Raw genomic sequence first — 19,861 nt, 5'->3', positions numbered from 1 at the left:
ATAAAGAAATATTATTAAATATTTATTTAATAGTAAATAAAGTTTTACCTGGAGATGAGCGACCCTCCAGCCTCCTCCCCCATCCCTGCTCTGGGGCTGGTTCTCTACAGGAAGGTTCCTGCATGGGACAGCCTCGCACCTGCCCATGAGGTGGGAGAGGGGCTCTGTATGCACCCCAAAAGCCCCTTTAGGCACAAGATCAACAGGGGTGAGAATTTAGAGGGAGACCCCATCATTTTTTCCACTGGAGAGGGGCTGGAGGCTTGAGGCAGGCCCCTCCATGACAAGTGCACTGGGTGGGTGACGGCAGGCAGAGGGTGCAAGGGCTGCAGGCAGTCCTGCTCCAGTATTTGAGGCAAATAAGGCAGTGTTTAGGTAAATACCTCCACTCTGAGCCTGGGGGCTTGGGACAATGTCCCCAACAGAACATGGACCCTCCTGCATCTGCCCAGCCCTGAGGATCCTTGTCCTTTCCAAGGTGCACAGGAGCAGCTGGGCACTGCACCCCAGGAAAGGGGCATTACAGCTCTTTAACCTGCCTCTCTGGGATTAATGGGGGCATTTGAGAGCCCTGACAAAGTCAACCCCTGATCTAGTAGCTCCCCAGAGGCTCCACTTCTGAACTCTAGGCCATATTTTAATAGGTGTTTTCCAAACAGGCACAAAATTCAGGATGGAGTTTGAGGCAAGCACAAGCTGAACAAAAATTAACACCTAGAAAATGACTGGTCCTGTTTAATCAGGGATTTTGTGCCTCTACTTAAATGAGCACTAAGTGAAGGAAAGACCAAGCTTTTCATGTTTAAAGATTTAATGATCCAGTGTTTTTTCTCCGCTATGTAATACTAATCAGTAGCACTACGTGTGTATACATTGGTTTATATGGAAAAGCCCTGAGGTATTTTTTAAAATTAGTCCAACAGGTTTCTGTAGTAATCAGTAAGAGGTTTTAAAAAAAAATTTCGTTGGAATGCAACCTTATAGGTAAAGTTGCTTTTTTTTCCCCATCCTAATTTTGGGCTCATTCATATGGACCTAATATGGAATTCATGGATTTTACAGGAGTATTCTTAGATCATTTTTGACATCTCTCACCTTTAGAATTCTATTCTCCAAAAGGAAAATCTTTCCAGAAGCTTGTTTGTACTGAAAAATCTCTGACTCTTTCCTAAAATCACTTGGATTAAGTCCAGGATGCCTGGACCCAGGGGTGAAATAAAGAGCAGTTTATTTTTCAGTCATGTATCTCTCTTCAGGTGGTGCCTGAATGGACAGAACCCATGCAAGCTGATAACTGCTGTCATACCATAGGATTGTACTTTTTTGTTTATGCTGAGAGCACTGACATTTCTGCAGGGCACATCTTCCATTCCGTGTAAGTTTAGCTGCAAGGTAGAGAAGCAAAGCATTTCTTGTATGGGAAGCTTCAGGATTAAAGATTATATAACTTTTTCCTATATCTTTTTCTTTCCCCAGATGTTTTTCATGGTAAGTTTATACATCTGTTTCATACTGTTTTTAAGTGGCTGTACATAGTTCTGTAGGGACGGTTTCAGTGTGTTCTCCTAAAATCCTCTTTATCACTATTATTTCTTCTCCTAAATCTGGAGATTTTTTTCCTATCCATTTAGGCTTTGTCGTCCCCACTGTGGATATGAGCACTTGACTTGAGAAGTAAGCTCACACACAACAGTACACATCAAAATTTCAGGGGAGCAAGAGGAGATAATAATCCAAAATGTTTCAGATAAATTTCCAGTTGTTAATACGTTTCAAGATTATTACAAAAAGGAAATTACTAGCTTCTATTTGGTTTCTCATGATTCTCAGTATAAGACTGAACTCTAGATTTCCTTTTTTTAATCATTATGGTAAAGTGATATCCAGTAGATATTACACTTTTTATAGATCATCAAGGTTTGACAATCAAAACAATTATTAATAGTTATTAACTGTAGACACAACTGGAGAAGCTTTATATGCATCTATGTTAAAGGTAATCGCTTTTAGAAAGCATTTGTAATGTGCAGAGATAGGGACTGAATAAACCACAGAATCAAGAAAAGAAGTTCAGCCAATGAGGATTGTTCCATATGACATGGTATTAGACCAAAGGAGTTTATAAGAAGTGTTTTTTTCTTGCATATTTAATACCACTAAAGGATAAAAAAACCTCTAAAAACTGTTGTGACCCCATAGGCAGCAAAGATCCTAGATGCAGCTGGATAGATTCAGCAAAGAATTCGGGGTTAAAAAAGTAAAGAAGTTTTAACTGTAACTCTGTCAGTTTAAAGAAATGAGGCTGGAAGATTACCTTGTCTGCATCTTCACAAAAGATCAGTTCTACAGTGTCAAGGCCAGATTGGAAAATAATTGCATAGTAAGATGTGTTACAGCAAAAATCTAAATAGCTATTCAAACCATGTTCGTAGTGGACAGGCCAAATCACAGTGAGATTCAATAGCATAAAGGAGAATGAGTTAGAGCCTTTGTGTTGTATTTAATTTGTCCTGAGGAAGACACCCAAAGCAGATTTCTGAAATGCTCCATGAGCACACTTGTTTCTCTTTTTACAGACTTTAAGGGGTCTTCAGATGTAGTGATATAGATAGCTAAAAATGACTGCAAGTAATTTCACATCCCCATCAGCTTGGATCTAAGTTCAGAAAGGAGAACCAGGTGATAGGCATGAGAGTATATACTGAAATTTAATTTGATCTCCCAAGGAAGACAGGGGAATGGAAGATGCAAGTAGGAATTCAGTTCTTTGTCAGGTTTAGGCTGTGGAGATGTCTGATCAAGCTATTGTTTAGACAGTTGTTTTAGAGGGGAAAGAAACCCTAAAGTTACTCATCATTGTTTGGTTTGGTTTGGTTTTGTGTGTGTTTTTGTTGTTTGTTTGTGGGGTTTTTTTAAATTTAGATCTTGGAGAAAAGAATAGAGACAAACAAAAGAGGAAGGGAAGCAAGGAGAAAGATCTAGCAGTGTTCCCACTGTATATCAGAGGAAGAATATGGAAAATCATCTGAATAAGATAATGGAGGAACTCAGGGGATGGAGAATTTAGGGAAAAAATGGTCATAGAAGGAAATACCTTTAAAAGCATCAGGGTTTCTAAGAGAAAGGCTTGTATTTAGTCACTAAATAGAGCAGAGGATGTGTTGAGTGATGTCCTGGAGAAGCTTTGAGAACCACAACTCTGCAGAAGGGAGTAAGGGAATCTGAAGAGCATAGGATAAAACTATCTTGACTAAAGCTATTAAACATATTTTTCCATTTAATATTTACTGTTAGAGCAGTTTTTCAAGAAAAGGCTAAAGTAATTAATATTTCCACATCAGATATCACATGTGGCGTGCCTGCCTGAATAGTAAAGAAATTGTTTCCTCTTGGCTCACAGGCTTCTTTTTTTCTCCCCCAAAACAGTGCAAAGGCAGTAGGTGTCAAGTATGAACCTCAGTTATTTTCCACATAATCAGTGGCTGCAGAGTAATCTCTGAGATTGCATTGTGCTGTGCTATTGAAGTGTGTGCATGTAGGATATCCCAGGAAGTAGCACATTTCCTGTTAAATCAACTGTGACATAAATATTGGGGATCATTTAACAGATCACAGAGTGTCGCTTGTGTTACAGAGACCAGAAGGATGGCCTGTTAAATTAACACTGTAGAGCCAAACATTTGCAGGCATGGATCACCACTCCTCATTAAGTAGTGTCATAACTTTTTCAAGGGATATTTCCAAATATTTTTTTTTTTATTCCTAGTTTTCTCAGACAACTCTGCCAGTATGCAAAGAAACCATATGGTTCCCAACTAAGACCCAAAATTAGTCTTTGATTATTTTCCCTCTGATTTAATCATGAAAATATTGTGGTGGTAATTTTTTTTTTTGTATAACAAAAGACTTCTTTTTTTTCTCACATTGCCTTTCTGCTTTACTACTATGTTGTTATGTCACAAGGAGAATTGTTCTTAGTGGATCACTGCTTGTCCCATGTGGAATAGGACAGGGTGGCCTTGGAGATATTAAAGAAATGAAGGGAAAATCCATCTTCATTTCATGGCTGTGTCTGAGACATTTCTTCCTCTAGTCCAGTAATTTTGAATAGGTTGTGCTCTGTATTATAGGGTGCTTGTTTTGAGAAGTGGTAGTTCAGAAAACATGTTCAAAAAATTCTTTGACATCAAAGGTGAAAATCTAAACTAATACCCTGTGAGAAATGGGAGTATGTTTTAGGGGTTTTTTAAGATTAGTAGAGGTAGTAAATGTACATACAGATTTTCTGGCTGAGAGGAGAAAAAGCTGTGATATGCAACAGGATGAGAAATAAAAATGTTGGAAAGAAATATTTACTATTTGATATTCCTTCTAAATTATCATCTCTTGTGTAAGTCAGAAAGAAAGATCAATATTGGGAAAAAGAAAAAAAACACACAGCAAAAGCAGTTTGGTTAATGGGTTGCACAAAGTGACAGATGAAGGTGTAGGCTGCAGAGTGTGGATATTTTTGATTTGGAGCTGTAATTTCAGATGGGAAGCAGGTAGCTAGAGAAGTCTGAACAAAACAAAAATCCTATTTCCATGCAAAAATTCCAAGTGAGCTGTTGGCACATCTCATTTTGTACTGTGTTCATCATGGCAACCACCTGTAGAGAAAAACAAACACTTGTTTGCACTGCAGAACCAACAGACATCTGACAGGGCTGAAGGAACCACCAGATCAGATAGCAGCAACATTAATTTTTTTGCAGTTACAGAATCCTTATTGCTAGTGGTAATACGCAGTAGAATTCTGCTGGACATTTATATCTCAGGGCATGTACAAAGCTTGCAGTTAAAATCCTTTTCCCAGTCCCTTCTTTTAAAACTTGTTAACTGAGCAAGTGTACTCTTGAGTCACTGGGAGAGTGAACACAAAGTCCCATGATACCAATTTTCCAATTTTACCAAGTTACCTCTTAGAGTACATCTGCACTCTAAATCCAGGAACAGATGGGTACTGCTATGCCTATTTAAAAAAAAAAAAAAAAAGGAAAAAAAGAGGAATATCCCTGCCCCTGTTCTTGTCTTTTAGCAAAGCTCTCTGTCAATCTAAACTGTCAGAAAAGTCCTTTCAGTTTTATCTTTCTCTTTGCAGGGAGTCTTCTGACACAGATCCTGAGGATTTGTAAAAACAAATATGTATTGAAATAAAGACGCAAATATAACAATATAACACAATCAACAGGATTTTCTGTCAGTGAGAGCGAGTAACACTTCTATGAAAGCAATAATAATTTAATCAAAATTCATATTAGCAGTATTGGAGCACAAGCACTCTCACTTACATAAATCTTGCACGGCTGATTTTTATGAAAAAGTTAATAGAAAATCTCCTCCTCCAAATATCGTGTTCTACTTCAAGGCAGAGTTTTTATTAAAACAGAAAGCAGGGCAATCTCCAGTGTTTCTCAAACAGTGAGAGCCAAAATATTGTATGAAGTATTTGTTTAATACTGACTTTAGCAGCAGTAAATGTCTCTATATAGTTGAGGTGCTAGGAATTTTTCTAAACAACTACATCTCAAGAGGATGAATTTGAGCTTGAGAAGGTGCAGGAAAGAGCTCTTAAAATAGTAATGGAATAGAAAGTTTATTTTGATGGAGGCCTTAATGAAAGGAAGATGTGACTGCATTTGTTGCCAGCCTTGCAATTTTAAAGAACAAATAGAAAAAAAAAAGCATGTTGCTTATTCAGCTTGGAGAAATCCAGGTATTTATGAATAGCCTATCTTCAAACAGTTCTCAAAATCTGGGTTTTTATAAGAGGGAATTCTAAACTTTTATTTGTGTTACCCCTTGACAAAAGATAAAGCAGTTAAAAAATGGGGTTTAGTTGATTTGGGAAAGAAATTTAGGATCTGATGCAAGAGCAGATTCTAGAGCACTTCTCAGCCAGGAATTTGAAACCTCCTTTCCAAATATTTAAATTTGTGATAAGCTGTGAGAGGCTGTGCATGCTCGATTTGATTCCCCAGGATGAGCATTTTAATCTTGAGTTCATGTGTTCCTAATTAATTATAAGACAAGCAAAATCAAAATAAAATGAATTCACAGCATATTATAGTTTCTCTTCTCCATTTGGGCTGTCACAGAGAAGAACCCCTGGAGCTGATGAGAGGCTTTCTGCTGAGGGCCTCCTAGCAAGAGCAAAGACAGAGCAAATTACCGTCAGACACTGCTGTCAGTTCAGTGAATTAAGTATGCAAAGCAATTTGTGAAGATGTTCTGAAGTGCAAATTTCTGCCACTAGGTCAAAAGAGTATGAATTATCACAGGATGAGCAAGGTAAGAGCACATCATTCCCCATCTTCATCAGGGTGTTAGACAAGTTAGTCTTTGATTTTAGCCAGGCAAATTGTTTTATTTGAAGAAGCAGGAAGTTAGTAATGCAGATGATTGCATTAAATGCATGGCAGTGAAAGGCCCTGCGTAGATGAGAACATTAATTTATTGTGTCTACAATAATGCGCTTTTGCGAATAGTACAGGAAAAGAAAAACATTGAAAACGTTGAAATGGTTTTTTTATAATTTTGATATTAGCATTGTTAGTTATTTATCATAATAATTACTATATGGATGTATAGGCTAATTCAGGTTGGAAGCAGTGATTGGAGGTCTCAGGCCCAACTTGCTAAACAGGCAGGATCAGGTATGAGGTCAGACCAGTCTGGTCAGGGCTTCACCCAGTTAGGTCTCAAAAAAACTTCAACCAATTTCAATCAAATCCAATTAACTTTTGATGGGGTGTATCATCAAGTTTCTGCTCATCTGGTGGTTCACCCATCCAGACCATAACATTCCTGCTTGGATACAGGAACTTTGTGGGAGACAGTGTTGAACTCAGCATTACATGAGAACCTAAAAACACAAATAGTCCATCGATTTAGGATTTCCCATCAAAACTGATCTCCCCTGTTTGCAGTTTTTAACTGCAGCTCTTGTCCCAAAGTTAATACATTAACATCTATCAGAAGATCCACAGTTATTTTTTTCAGATCCCTCTGGAAGTGCTGCCAGCCATTTATTTTCAGTGCTTTGTGTGTGCATGTGATGCTTGTGTGTTGCTTATCCATAAACTGTAACAAGTTGAACCATCACCTGTTAGTGTTAAAACATTGTAAAGAGCTTTTTAGAAGGAACTATATTGATTTTCAGTGACCCTTGTATAAGGAGGGAGATGTTTTCCTGTGGTACAATTTACTGGAGAACATACTATTTATAGAGCTTTTGTCTAATACCTCCTAAAAGGCAGTGAAAAAACTACTACTAAAACTCACTGCTGCTTTCCTTATTGCAGAAAATACCAAATTATTTTTCTCTCCTAAATATATGTTGTTGCTGTTGTGCTGTTTGGTTTGGTTTGGTTGGTTTGTTTGTTTGTTTGTTTTTAACTGAGTCCTTTGAAATAATCTCTTCCAAACCACTAGCTTTTTTATTGGATTCTCTGCCTCCGCTTTGACTCTTTCTTTTCTTCCCATCACGTGGTCCTTGTGAGGTAATAAGATCCCATTGGTTCATCCTCCTTCCTTTTTCTTTAATTTTATTTCCCTAATTTCATGGTTTGTTTCTGAATAACCATCAGGAAAAGAAGGGTTGCATTTCGGCTAAACTTGGAATAGAGTAACCAGCCCTCTCATAACTTAAACACTCAAAAAATCCACCAAAACCCCATTTTTCTGTCTTTATTTCTGCCTAATCTTTAGCAGAACAAATTTCTCTGTCTTGTTTCTGGAGTAGTGCAAAACTAAATATAAAATTTTGCTTTTTCTGTTAGGAATAAGTACTGCCCAAGGGAGACCAAATCAATTTTCAGTAGATTTAAACTTTTGATAGCAAAGTACAATTTGCTTCCATTTCAGCAAGGTAGTTTACTTGTGCTCTAGTGTGCAATGGAGCCTTTCATTATTTCATATGTAGATAACTTTATTTTTGATTAAAAAAAAGTGTATATTATTGCAGTCTTTCCATCAATGGAAATTATAAGCTTTGACGGGAAGCTCAAGATAAAGGAAAAAAAGAAGGTAAAAGGAACTTATTGATCAAGTGATTACAAAGTTAGTGTTCTGAATTTCTTCCAAAACCTCAAAAGGGAAATCTAGCATAAAAGTCTGGTGGGAAGAAAGATGCCTGTTTCGCTTGGAAAAACTACTGTTCAAGTATTGCAGAGAGTTTATACACCATTTTTAATGGATCAGTAAGTACATCACAGGAGGCTGAAAATGGCTTTAGGGTTATTTTTTCTTCAAAATTCCAGCTGTTTAATTGTAACATCCAGATCATTATCAGATGGATCAAATAGGATACTTACCTGTGAAATGTACTGTAGAAATCTGTGGAAATACTGTGAACACTGTTGTGCAATATGCACTCAAATGATTTTCAGTTCCTGAGCACACAGCATCACCCATAAGTGATTTTTATGCAAAATTTCGATGCATACGTATCAGTACTACTATTTGTGACTTTATTAAGAATTAATAAAACTATATCCAGAACATGATAAAAACAAATATTATGCAACAAGTAATTAAATAAACCCTCCATAAAAAAACAAATGAAATTTTAAAGAGAGCAGTTATAGACATCACACCCAGCATTTGATACACACACATGTATTTGGAGGGCTTTGCAGGACCTGAAGATTTGGAGGAAAAAATAAAATTCTCGGTAATCACAATGTTTTGATTTTTCACAGCATGGCTGAGCCCTGGCAGGAGCTTCCCAGAAAGGCTGTGGAATCTCCATCCTTGGAGATAATCAACCAAGCCACTTGGGCATGGTCCTGGGCACACAGCTATAGGTGGCCCTGCTTGAGAAGTGGGACTGGGCAAGACCAACTTTGCGGGTCCCTACCAAGCTCGAGCAGTCTGTGATCCTATAATTTTAAATCTTTCACCAAAAAGAAGCTTTGTAGATCTTACCCTACCTGAAGATAACTGTTTTCTTGGCCAAAAATGTTCCTGTTAAAACTAAAACTTATAAGATATGAGGAACAGCAAGATTTGTCTGCCCGTAAAGTCCAGAATGCAGAGTCATTTCCTTTCCAGGAAAAGATGGAAAACATCACCAAGATTAGGAGCTGTTTTCTCTTTCTTCCAGGAGCACAAGCTAGAGTTACAGAACCCTATTATTGAGAGGTATGTTCTTTTTCCATGCTAGTGTGTTGGAATATGCCTCTATAGTTCATGTACTTCATAAAAAAATTAATTTATATGTAAACTCAATATGTCAGTTATAGCTTTATCCACCTGTATGAACACAAGTGTTTCAGGAAAGCTTGTTTCTGTGTTCCTACATGCTGAATATTGATCCAAACTAAGGCTGCTACAAATATCAAGAGAGTAGGGTTTCAGGGGAGAACAGAATAGAGAGGATAAATGATTTATTTCTATTTTAAACTCATATGACTGTAAATATAATACCTAGAGAGAATATATCTGTTGAGATCTCCTCCTTATCTGGGTCTACTAAAGTTCTCTCTGAAGAGTGAATGGATCTAGCTTTCAAATCTGAATAATTAATTCTTTTGTAATACCCATATGGCATCTTTATGAATTTTCTGCTTACTTTGTTGGGAAATGCCCTTGTATTAAGGTTAAGGTCTTTTTGTAGCTGCAGATGCTCTTAAAATCTGCTGTCCAGAAGCTGAACCGAGATAAAGAGAAAGCGTCATGACACAGTTATTTTGGCAGCCTGATCAAAGCAAGGACGGCTGTATTTAGGCAGACAAGTGTATCAAAGGGATGCAGTTTGAAAAGGCTGAGTTAGCATTCCCAAAACTGTGTCCCTGTGATGTGCTCTGCAGTGCTGCTGGCAGAGCACACAGAGCTAGGAAGTGCTGTACATCCGTCAGGACACAGCTTGAGCCGAATATAGTGAGAAATTGTGATTCACTACAACCTCTTGCTGCTTCTATTAATTTCCCTCTAGCCATAACACATCTGTTCATGGTAAGACTGATCCAACACCCATCCAACTACAGTTGAATTATTTCAGCAAGCAGTGGATTCAGTAAATATTATCCATGGATGATTTAAAAAAAAAAAAAATTACTTAAAACTGAGTTAAGAGAATGAGTCCAACTAGAGCAACACAGGGCCCTAAGCTCTCTAGCAGCTTCTCAAATGTAGTTTCCTTCATTTTTTACCTTGATAGTGAAAAGTCCTGTCCTGTGAGGCATGGAGCATTTCTTAACCAGAGTTTTTGGTTTGCTTATTTATTTGTCTTTTCCAGTAGGAAGAAAGAACATTCAGGGCTGTATTACATCTCTCAAACAGTCAGGACAAGAACTTGGGTTATACCCAGCCTCTTGTAAAATAACCTGTAGTTTAGAATAAAGTGAAATATTCCATATAAGTGGAATCTTCTATTTACTTTCATCTTACACAGAAATCAGTGAGTGAAGCACTGCAAATACCCACTGGCCACTTGCCTCTTCTACTGTAATGGAGCAGCAGTAGAGAGGAATTTGAGTGATTAGCTGGTGTTTTCCTTGTAAATGGGCTCCTTTCAAATTGTTTAGTCAGCATTTCCTTCTGAGTCAGTGAGTTTGGCTTCTTAGTGTCACCACAAGGATACAAGGAAAATGAGAGTCTGGGGGCGAAACTGTAGAGGACTGGAACACTTTGGATGTTTTCCACACTTTTTTTTTGTATTCCATAGAAGTGCAATTAAAGAAGCTATTAAAACTCATGGCAAGACAAATATAGTATGCAGTCATCTGATTTACAGGTGTCCTTATCAATGTTTTCAGAACACACTGGTCTGTAACAAACAGGAGTTGTGGATGCCCCATGGAAGTGTTCAAGGCAAGGCTGGATGGAGTTTTTGAGCAACCTGGGACAGTGGACGGTGTCCCTGCCCATGACAGGGAATTGGAATTTTATGATGATGATCCTTAGGGTGCCTTCAAACCCTAACCCTTCTATGATTGTTTGTTTATATAAGTCTAGTTCATACACAAGCCATAACCTGACCTGAATTTTCTGTAACATTCAGTGACATTGCTCAAAACAAAGCCCAGAGGGACTTCTTTTTTATTTAGCTAGAGATGACTACTTCTTTCCAACATACATAAAACCTACCAAAATTCAAATGCCTTCATAGTATTTGAATATCTTTTGTTCCCAACAGAGTTAAATAGCAACTGCATTTGTAAAAATGCTTTCAATTACTATTCTCATGTCCTTTCTTTCCACCATTATTAAGAACGTCTAACTCTGCTTTGTCCACATAATATTTTGTATTTATAAATATCAATATGTTTTTTAAGTAAGAGAGTTAAATAGGAAATTAATCTTCTAAGGTATGTTAAAATCTCCCAGGGTTGCACCCGATGATTGTTGATTCCACTTGGAGAGACACCACCAAGGGTGTGTGTTTCCATATGAATGGTTTCTAGTCTTTTCAAGCTCTAAATAGCTTAAGGCTCACTAATTATACTGGTGCTGGGACTACCTTAACAACAGCAAGCATCAGAACATATTTTAGATGGTCAGCACAGAAGAACTAGGTCAGGGACCTCCAGGGATTTCATCAAAAGGTTAGCAAACCTAGCAGCACACCTTGAGCACCAATCACTGAGGCTAATGAGACCTCATTTAAATAGTTTTTCAGGGAATTAGAAAAGATCACCTTCTTTGGGGAAATGAAATCTTATTCTGATTCATCTAGTAGTAGATCTTCTCTATTTCTTTTTCTTTTTTTTTTTTACAAATATGCTCCTTTATCCATGCAAGGATATTAGATTAATAGACATACATAAAATATGCTGCCATTAGCACAATAAACTCTCCTTCCCTGAGACAGAAATGGAAAAGCAATTCTCCACAGCAGATGCATTTTCTTCAAAATGGAGTCTATTAGTCTGTCATATTAGTTACTTAATGAAAACAATAACACACGTTACTTTCCTTTCCAAATCAATGAATTCCTTGATTAAGAGCATGCAGAAACTAAATAATCTGAATGAAGAATAAGTATGTTATCTATGATGGATTATGATGATTTATACATGTCATTATCAAGGTTTTTAAGTGAAAGAGTAAAATACTATTTATGAACATTTAATATATACATAAGAAAAACATTAACTCTATTAATTTAAAATAATTTAGTAAACAGGCCTACTACTATTCTTTAAAATAGTTCCACTGAAGCTCATTCTTCAGTGTTTTAAGCACTGGATGGTCTTTTAGCAAAACCTAAGGGTGCAAAAAATTAGGCCAGCATGCCTTCAATGCTTGTATAATCTGAGGATTATTTCCTATGTGTGTTCTCTCTAATTTAAATTACCTATGGGCAACACAAGCGCCTCCTCTGACAGAGAAACTAAATAGTTAAATACATAATATTCAAATAAGGAGCCAAGAATAATGCCACAGAATAAAAGCAGTGGCTTTGTGTCATTCTGAAATTGTTTTTATTTTCAATGTGTCCTTTCACGTACAGGCAAGAATCTTAAGGGATTTGAAACAATTAAATTTCCTTTAAAGAATTATTGTCTAAAGACAGCCTGGGAATATAATACTAAAATAGTAGAAATTAACTGTACTGCTACACTCTAACTACATTTCACAGCTTTATGTTCCCCAAAGGTGCCTGGTGTGTGTGTTGTATTCAGTCCATCTGTGATTGATAGATGCAAGTTCCTCGTGGCTACCAAATCAAGCATAATACCTTTTTGTTACACATTGCATGGCTCTCAGTGTGATAGGATGGAAAATTCTAATTCACTAAAGAGATTTTACTGTAATGCCTGATATATATCAAAAATCTCTTTCAAAAAGCCCGTTCAGGATATTCAGAATTTTATGTGGTAGCTCCATATCATTAATTTTCTTAAATGATCTCCCCAGAGGTTTTCATTGTGTTCAAGTGAGTGGAGTATTGAAGGGTTGGTATTATTAGCTGCCACTTATGAAGTAAGAATACAAGGATTTCTCAATAAAATCCTGGGGGTTTCTTTTTTTATCTAGCAGTTGAAAAAAATAGAATGCGGAACAAAAGGATATAATATTTTTTTTACGTCTTTGGGAAATCGTTATGATTTCTATCAAATGCCAGTAGATGAAGCATTATTTTGGCAAAAGTGGCTTCCAAATCTCATTAAAGACCCCCTTTGGCATGGGTAAATTTAGTTAGATTGGGCCTGTTGATATTTGCCAAGTGCTGTCTTGAATTATTCCATACTAAAACATTGCATGTGTGTTACTAAATTCCATGGTCCCATTTATATTGATTATTCTAACCTATGGAGTTACAAATGAATTCACAATTGTTTATGGATATGTGTTTCAGTTCCAAGTGGCCAGAAATTCAGGGGGTATTGCTTTTGATTACCAGTCCTTTACTCAGTACTGCTCAAAGGAAGGGTTAAGCCTCACAAAGATTTGTATGGATCCATTCCTAAAATTCCATCTAACTATGGGTCTGACCTCTGCAAACTCCACACCTCTTCCACAAATATATTCAATAGCAAAACCATCAGAAATAGGTCTAGCTGATTTAAATCAATAGCAGTTTTACCAAGATAGGTATGCAGATATAAGAGTAATTAGTTGTCTGACTGAAGAGGTGAACGTCTCATTCACTCTGCAGCTCCCAATTCTCTTCTCCTTTAGCAACCTCTGAAGGTAGGGAGGAATGAATGCCCAGCAATCTGTTCAGCTGGTAAACAACATTTTTGTCCTGGAATAAATAAGGTTTCTCCTCTTAAAAAACTGGCGATGGTTAGGAAAAAAGAATAAAAATAAGGAAAGCAAATCAGAAAGACCAAAGTAAATAACCCCTGTGCAACGTGAATAAGGTTTTAGAGTAGGTAATTTTCACACATCCACTTTATTACAAGACATGTACATTATTGGTCCAGAACACTAAACAAATGAAGCTGTGGACTAAACCATGTAGAATGTCACAGATGACTGCTTTACAGAAATGCATTTCCATTGATGAACAGTAAACATAAACAGAAATCAATGATGAAATGAATATTGTTCCTTCGTATGTCAGAATTAATGGATTTGTATTTGATTTGAGCATTGGAAGTGTTACGGTGGATGGAGAAATGCCAGGCTATTTATATGAAAAATATTAAACATGATTTTCATAGATAATCACATAAAATGGTAAGACAAGTGCATGGTGTTTCCTGAGTTTAGAACTCAGAGAATAGAACATTTCCTGATGTAGCTGCCCTACATCAGACAGAATGAACAGAAACCAAGAAAAAGCTTCTCAAGGGAAACAAACATCAGAAAACATCCGAAAACATATTCTGTCCCTTCAGGTTTCAACAAGCTATCGGCAATCTCATGATAATTTTTATACAGTATCATGTACCGCAAGGTGTACAGAAAAGAGCTTTACATTCTGTCTCTGGAGTGCTCCCTTGAGTCCCGGTTAAATAAGAATGATCTCCAAAAGCAATGAATTACAAGGGTTCACAAGAAGGTTGTGTTTCACAATTTAATTCAATTTCCATTTTTTCTTGACTTTATGATCTGTATAATTCCAACAGAATAGGAAAGAGACTCTTATATTCCTCCTTCAGAAGGAAAGTCTCATTTTAAATGATGGTTGCAATTGTTACACATTGGAGCAAATAGAATCTAAATGAAAGGAAAATGTTTATTAAAGGTACATTACATTTTGTTATGTGACAGAGAGTTTGTTTGGAAAGCAGAGTTATGTAATGAAAATGGAATAAGTGCTCGCAATCATGATATGCTGTATATCCCAAGGCCTCTCTAACAAAGCTTTTCAGCCTTTTCTAGTAAATCTCTTTTGAAAAGCAAAGGAAGAGTGTCAGGGACTGCCTCTGTATAGAACATAAACCATAATAATCAGACATTTTTGTGTCAATAAAATGTTTATGTCCCATTAAGTAGAAAAGAGAAAAAGGGAATGTTGAGTTGCTTCAAAGGTAGAAGAATACATTAAAAATAATACAAATATTTTAGATTTAAGGCCAAAATCAGTCTTTGCTTGTCTGCATTTTTACATGAACAAAACTTCTGTGATTGCAGTCCTGCTTCTCACATCTTAATGTCAACTAAATTTGACAGAGGAGGAAGATCCTGGATTTTTTACTCCAGAAGGCAGGTCCCATTCTGTTAGGACTGCTTGACAAAAGAGTAGATCTGTATGTGGAGGCTGCCTTCAAGCACAGACTTACTCTTGGCCAGCCAGCATCTCCAAAATGGTAAAAGGGAGGCACAGGAGGGAGCTGAGTGTTTTGATGTGCAAGGAACACTGTGGGAGAAGTGGTGAGGGTGCATTACACCATGCCCAACAAGAGCGAGCACCAAACTGTGGCAACGTGAATGCTGGGAGAAGGAGGCAAGAGGCAAATTCTTAGGAAACTAGGCCTCATTGATCTGCTGGTTCAGGCAGCCATTTGTTCTTATGCCATGAGCTGTCATGCATTATTCATGGTCAATAGCACTGGGCAATTACTGCATAATTGGAAAGAAAGCTGAAGTTATCATCATATTAAGGAAAATAATTTATCCATTCTCAGTTTTAGGGACTTTTTTTTTCAAGGAGCACTATATTACTCTCTGCTGTGAAGTGGGTAAATAGACAAAACATCAGCAATAATGCTTTCAGTATATTATTGTTTCTTACTGGGCAGTAAGCACATCTAGCTAAAATACCTCCAGTGTCTAGAATTGCTTTGCCACAGTGCACTCTCAGTTACTCAGAAAGCTCTCTCACTTTAAAGCACTAGAGAGCCAATTGTCCACATGTGATTTTCATTCAAGCACAGGGTCTGTCACACAGTTTCCTCCCCTCCTTGACATATTTACAAACCTTGGCAGGCCTACCAAAAATTTTTTGGCTTGTACCACTGGATTCTTCTAGCTGAAGGCTGAAAGGTGGTGATGGGATTGTCATTGCTACCCTATTTGCCTCTCCAGCTCTCTGCCAAGTCCAGGAATACCACTAATCTCTCTAGGAACAGGTTTTTAAAATGCATTGACTTGGGAACCGAGTTAATGGCAGTGTGGAGAATCAAGGTGAAGCACACTTCACTTGTCGTGAGTGGGCATCAGTGCCCTGACATATTGCACACAACACACACGCTGCACCCACTACAGAAGCCATCTGTTGGGATGGCTCCGTGCCTGCACTCAGCCCAAAAGATCTTTGTCCCTCCAGCAAGGGTGCCAACAACAATAGATTTGCTCAGGGAACCAGTGCAACCCCGTGTGTAACCTTGCACCACGTTGGAAGCCCTTCCCTCTGTTGGCATTGAAGCACTGGTACCACATGCTTCTCTTCAGTTGTTAACAGCCTCTAATTAGCAGTAGTCGTATTCTGAACCTCATTTGTCAGATTGTGTCTTGGCTAAGCATTCAGCACACTCAGAAATAGAACTGTTGGAAATACTGTAAAATTGTCTTTTTAAGAGCATCATACTGCACTTGGCTGAAAGTAAGCTTTTTGGTCTTTCTGTGATATAAATTGAACATGATATTCTTTTCCTGTGAGAACAAATCTTTGAATATGAAGCTAAAAAACTGTGAAAAATATGTTAGTACTAAAAAATAAAATGGTCCGTTTCAATTTTTTGTGTTGCTTTAGTCTGAAAGGGAGCAAGAACCAATAAAAGAAATAAGCCTGACAGCAGGACCCTAGACTTGAAAGCTTCAGTGCCAGATAAAAGTCCAATGAAAAAAAAAATCTGTTGCTCAGTGACGAAGCTTCATCCCTTCCACGAAGACAGAAAATCCTATTATTGAGCGCCCTTCCTCAAGTGGATATGGAGAACTGTCAATTAACTCCCTCTGTTAAGTGAGAGACAACCTCCTTGATTGCCTTGAGAGCATGCCTGTCCTGATGAGGGGCAGTAATGCTGGATTTCTGTGGTGGATTTGCTCTCGGAGCCCCTTTGAAGGTCCCGGCATCCCACGCGCAGACGTGACCCTCGTTTGGAGCCCCATTTGCATTTCAGCACCTCGCCTGGCACTTCATACATCAGGGATGAGGACTGGATGAGCAAGGTCACAAAAGAGGCAGACAGTCTGCAACTCGACTTAAGCAAGACGGCTTGTTTTACACAAAGCACATAAAGGAAATTTTCTGTCTCCGTTCAGTATAAGTGCAGAGCTCAGTCATGTTTCTTGCTCTGCAGTGTTTGTGGGGTTTTTCCCATTTCTTTTGTTGATGGTCATGCTTGCATTCCATCCTACTCTCTTCTCTACTATGGTAAAGCGTATATTCTGAGGGGCTAAAATACTTAAAATTCTTCCCAAACTCTCACTTCTAGGTATATGTATCTGGGTGTGATTTATTTATCGATATAGTAGTGATGGCTTCTAAACTGCATTTTACGGGATTTTGAAAAATAATTTTAATGACTAAAATATTACAGAGAAGCAAATTTTACTCGTCATTACTAATTGCTACTCATTTAGATTAAAAAAATCTAGTCAAACTTCCCAATTTATCAAAATCATATAAAAGACTTAACTTGAAGAATGCATTTCAACAATTTAAGAGATTCTAGGCCATTTCTATAGCTTCTTCTTGATGGTATAAATTAGAGGCAGTAGTGAAATGAGATTTTAGCTGGTCAATCAACCGTGTTCTCAAATGCAGCAGAAGAAAGAAATTAGGTATCACTTCCTCAAAAGTTCTATATGTTCGTCACAGAAGGTGGTCTTAGTGTCTGTCTCTCTGGTTTTTCTACTTTGCACAAGAGAACAAAGGAAATAGAGCAGAAAGTAACAGATGCCAGAGAGACTGTGAGGAAGACTGTGCTGGGATGAAGACCTTGAACCTGTTCCTCTCCTGTGCTGACATCTGGCATCTCTGCCCCAAGCTGGGATAACCAGCACACTTTGGGGACAAAAGATTTTTACAATTTATCATGAAACAGAAAACCATAAGGAGAAGAACATTCCACCAAAATCACATTATAGCAATGTGGAGTTCCGTTATGTGATGAAGTAACTGTGCAAGCTTGACTCCCATAGGATAAAGGAATGGAAATTCTGCCTTTAACACAAAATGCTTTAAATAATGTTATCCCTAATGAGCGGGGGAAATTGAGCTTATATAGATGTTTAGTAAACACAGGAGTGTATATATCAAACCCTCTTTTTTCCATACACATAAATCAATTCTAGCAAAGGGGCTAATCGTTCCTTGCTGGCTTAATTTCCCCTGTGTTCAATATTGTAGATAATATGAATCAAATAGAAACTTCCTAGTTCGTGACTGGCACAGGGAGGCACTTTGTTTCATACATTTAAATCAACTGTATATTCATCACACCCTTTTATAGGGAAGTAGATATGGACTTGCAAAGTGGAAATATGGAATCCTAGACTATTTGAGAAGCTTTTGGATGTGCAGTGTAGGGATTAGAGCTCAACTCCAGTCACTTACAGAAAAGGTAAGAGCTGCATAATAAATACATTTAAGGCCATTTGAAAAGAAGGAATGAAATTGGATTCCTATTTAATAGTAGACTCTCCCAAGAGCTCTGAACAGTACTCCATTACTCATTTGCAAAAGCAATGAAAACATTAATTGACCTCTTGATTAGTATTTAAATAATAAATACCACAGTGGATTAATGCACTGGCCTTTTACCTCAAAGACATAGTTTAAAACTGACTTGACAAAAAAATCAATTTAATTACACGACACTAAAATTGCAAGTGCCAATAGGTGAGAGTTTCCATGAACACAAGGCCACATATCACATAATCATGCCAAATTGGAATTTATGCAGTGCTTTCTTTTTTTTTCTTTTTTTTTTCTTTCTTTTAATGAATGCATGTGTAGTGTGTGTTGAAAGAAAGCAGGCTGCCACCTGCCACAGAAATACCCCACAGAGCAGTTCCCATCCTTGTGAACTAAAATATTTGGTTTAAATGCTAGAAGCCTGAAAACTGACACAGTTCCACTATCACAGTCAGCTAATCAAAACAGATACATTATGGAAAGAAATGTCAAATGTTTTCTGTAAAGCTTATATTTTGTGGAATCGCTGCACATATATCTGTGGAAAATAAACTCAGATTTTTTAGTTTTAGGAACATCTTTACATGCAAACTTGGTGCTAGCCAAGTCAATGGAGTCTGGAGGTTCTTGTTTATATTAAATTAGTTAATGCAAGGCTTTCCTTATGACTTTGACAGCTGGGAAATATCATAAACTGCTCTTAGTTGGCTTCTACCCTAAGGAGTGGAAATCTCATGAGGTCATTTATTCCTTTGAGTTTTCTTTTATCTTGGTCTGAAAATCCTGAAAACAGCTGGCCAAAATAGATCAGGAGAAGAGTCTGTGTCCCCATTTGGGTGGGTCCCAAGAGAAAAATCCTTAGGGCAGATTCTGACATTTAACATTTCCCATGATTACAACTAGATACATGCTATGTTCTAGGGAAATCAGATCTGAAATCCCCTCATTGTGTGATGTGATACAATTTTTAGCTTCGACCAGTTAACAAAAAGTAATTTCCTCACATTCATTAGTTGTGTGGGGGGTAAATAATACTGGTTGTCCCTGTATGTGTGTGAGTTTCCTGTAGAATGTAGTAAATAACCCTAAATTTTGGAAATATAGCGGTTGGAATTTTTTAGAACTTTGATTTATCTAAAAAGAGATTATTTTCTGAAAAGCTGTGCTCTTCTTTATGCATGTCTATTGTTGATGAGTACACTTTAGACTCTTATTATGTCAGACAAATTTTCTTGCAATACTATTTTAAACAAGATTGTGTTTTCAGATATTTTTCATAGAAACTGTCAGTCTCTGGAAGAAGTCTTTGTCTTCTTATTGAAAACATGGAAATTTAAG

At 37.4% G+C, this 19,861-nt stretch overlaps 1 long non-coding RNA gene across 2 annotated transcripts in view; it reads left to right on the top strand.

The window, feature by feature from the left end:
* The window catches only part of LOC136305023 (uncharacterized), a 140,702-nt gene extending 123,987 nt beyond the window's left edge, over positions 1–16,715 (top strand). Inside the window, exon 3 of one of the 2 annotated variants that reach the window (XR_010724979.1) lies at positions 16,634–16,715. This is a non-coding gene — a long non-coding RNA (uncharacterized lncRNA). Of the gene's footprint in view, positions 1–1,256; positions 1,311–16,633 lie in introns of those variants that run through there. The other variant, XR_010724980.1, reaches the window with a different exon arrangement.
* Positions 16,716–19,861: the final 3,146 nt, after the last annotated feature.

This window comes from Chamaea fasciata, unplaced genomic scaffold, assembly GCF_029207755.1.
Source record: "Chamaea fasciata isolate MVZ Bird 193981 ecotype frontalis unplaced genomic scaffold, bChaFas1.0.hap1 SCAF_2, whole genome shotgun sequence".
In the NCBI taxonomy this organism is placed as follows: Eukaryota; Metazoa; Chordata; class Aves; order Passeriformes; family Sylviidae; genus Chamaea; species Chamaea fasciata.
The sequence above is the reverse complement of the archived record's forward strand: the minus strand, read 5'-3'. Positions and strand labels throughout refer to the sequence as shown.